At 32.3% G+C, this 2,596-nt stretch overlaps 1 protein-coding gene across 3 annotated transcripts in view; it reads right to left on the bottom strand.

Moving 5' to 3' along the window:
• LOC108968199 (CCR4-NOT transcription complex subunit 11-like) overlaps positions 1 to 2,185 on the bottom strand; it is a 34,205-nt gene extending 32,020 nt beyond the window's left edge. The window contains exon 1 of one of the 3 annotated variants that reach the window (XM_018932064.1): positions 1,875 to 2,185. The gene's annotated coding sequence lies outside the window, so the exon portion shown is untranslated. The other 2 variants (XM_018932083.1, XM_018932073.1) reach the window with 2 other exon arrangements.
• Positions 2,186 to 2,596: the final 411 nt, after the last annotated feature.

Raw genomic sequence — 2,596 nt, 5'->3', positions numbered from 1 at the left:
AAAAAAATAAAAAAAAAAATAAAAATATTTTAGGTGACGATACATCAATTTTTATATTTAAAATATGAGTTTCGGATATAAAGTGGTTATATTTGTTGGTTACCATGCACTCATATTGAAATAAAATTTGAATTTTCGTACTGTACTAATATACTTTACTCTTTATTACGTAATATTATTATATAATATTACTAATACATATATTACTTATTTGCTTAATAAATTTAAAAAAGAAAATATCCATATGCATGAATAGAGGAATTTTTGCGAAAAAGAGGAATTTTAGCGAATTGCCTTATCATCACATGGCAGCGCTCCATTTCGTCGTAATTTTTGGTAAACAAATGGGGATTTTTAAAATGCAAACTTTTTAGGTAAAAAACCTGCTGAAAGTGTAAGATATGGAGTTATTTACAAGTTTAAAGTGTAATTTTGTGAAATAGACGAATTTTGCGAATTTTTGAACTTTAAGGTCGATATCTCCTAAACTAAGCGTTTGCGGTACCTATCCTCTCCTCTTTCCAACGGTACCTTCAGATCGAAGCGCCAAGGAAATCGGAATTGTGCCTTAAACAGTTAGTTACAATATGTTATTTTTACAAATATTCCACCTCTGGGAAAGCTCGCCTATCCCCATATACCCCATTTATACGGACTCGTTTTTGTTACTCCTCCAATAAAGTAATCGGAAACGTGCCAATTCTGATGGCAATAAACAATGGTAGGGGATTGTTTAGTATCGCGCCGGTTAAGTATCGTTTATGGAAAAAAAAAACAGGGTTGGCCTACCCTCCCTCCCGACCCCTTATTGGAAAGAGGAAGGATCGAACTTTTTAATAAACCCTTTAAATAGCCCTTTGAAAATTACCGAAAATCAGTGTTTTTGCTCATTTTTCCATACAAACTGAAACCAATGCAACCCAGGCAACATTTTTGTATGGACAAGGAATCAAAATAAAGAAAACCAAAATGTAGTCGTTAAGAAATGTAAGGCCTTAATTTGTTTTATATTTAAATTTGTAAAATAATGCTTCACCGGGATTTCCTTCACAGTATTTTAGCTTTTCATTCCTTTCTGCATTGGCGGCCTTCGGCCGCGCAAAAAAAAAAAAAAATAACCCTGGCCGGTCCAACACCGGCTACGCCATCTATAGTTATTTTAGCAATGAACACCTTTTCGTGTTCACTTCATACATTTCTTGCTAAGTGGGTTTAATCTACTCCCTTTTGTTCGTGCCTTCTCGGTAATTTGACAGTTCAAATTAGGCAGTCATTTTGGTTTTTCGCATTATTGAACTCAATGCAGAAAAAGGTGTGTTGTATTTAAGATTTACAAAAAAATTAACGATCAAAAGTAATTAAAAACATTACTAATGGTTTTCATAATTCATAAGTAATATATGTGCGTGAAAATGTATCCATAATTGGTTTGGTACAATGCACAACAGATGAAAATACACTAGCATATATTTAGAAATTTGCAAAAAATAGCATTTTTTAAAGTGAAATTGTGGAAATATTTGTGAACCGATTTTTATAAAATATGTTTTAAAATAAAGTTCAATAATTTAAACATACATGCGTGTTAAAAATTTTCAATTTGGTTCTCTCGTTTAGGTACGGTGAGCCAAAATTAACCGGCGCGATACTAAAGACAACCCCAATGGTCGTATGGAAAATGTCTGGTCGATATCTTAAATTAAATATTCTGCCGGGCAGACTCAGATCGTCACGATGATCAATTATCTACTATATATACTTGTTATGATCGCCATTTGTTACAAATTCCGTAGTAAACTAATGCACTCCGTTTCGAGTATAACTTGATACTGAAAAATTATATAAATGCGAATATAAAACCAAATTAAACTTACGAATCAACTCGATTGGCAATAGATTTTGACTAAAAATACTTTGTATTTGTTAGCATTAACAAAGCCGAATGCGAAATGTTTATTTAGAAATAGTTTCGTAAAAAATTGTTAAAATAACGTAGCATTTGGACAGGCAATTATAGTTATCCAGAAAAAAGAATTGTTGTTAGAGGTGACAGCATGGTGCATAAGATTAAAAATATTTGACTAATGGGGCCCATACACGACACACATGTGCGTTTGATCTGTGTGAAATCGTTTCGCCCATACACGACATCCATATCCATTTTGCGTTCGTTCTTCAAACAGTCAACATGAGCCACAGGCAAGCGGAACATTTCTTGGAATTTATTTCTCATGTAGCAATTTTATCTATTTCTTTGTATTTCGTTAATAAGTTATTCCAACTTTAATTTTTCTCAATTTTACTTTTATATTTATCACTTTCCGTTTGATAAAATTGACGATTTTTTATAATCAATAAATTCTGATACGAAATCTTTAGTAATGGGGTAGTCTACTTTAGAAGTTGCAAACAGTCGATTTTTTTTTTGCTAAAATCTCTTTAAAAATTATCTAAGATTATGTCCCCAAAGTTTTAGATGGGAATTCGAATTCGATTTTAGCTTCGATTATCGAAGCTAGAAGAGAAATAGTGACCGAGCGTCTAGCAGATATATGAGCGCTTGGGTGAAAAATGAAAACTTTCACGCGCGATTTTT

The sequence above is a fragment of the Bactrocera latifrons genome, unplaced genomic scaffold, assembly GCF_001853355.1.
Source record: "Bactrocera latifrons isolate USDA-ARS-PBARC rearing strain unplaced genomic scaffold, ASM185335v1 scaffold_1026, whole genome shotgun sequence".
Taxonomy (NCBI): domain Eukaryota; kingdom Metazoa; phylum Arthropoda; class Insecta; order Diptera; family Tephritidae; genus Bactrocera; species Bactrocera latifrons.
This window is presented reverse-complemented; position numbering and strand designations above follow the sequence as displayed.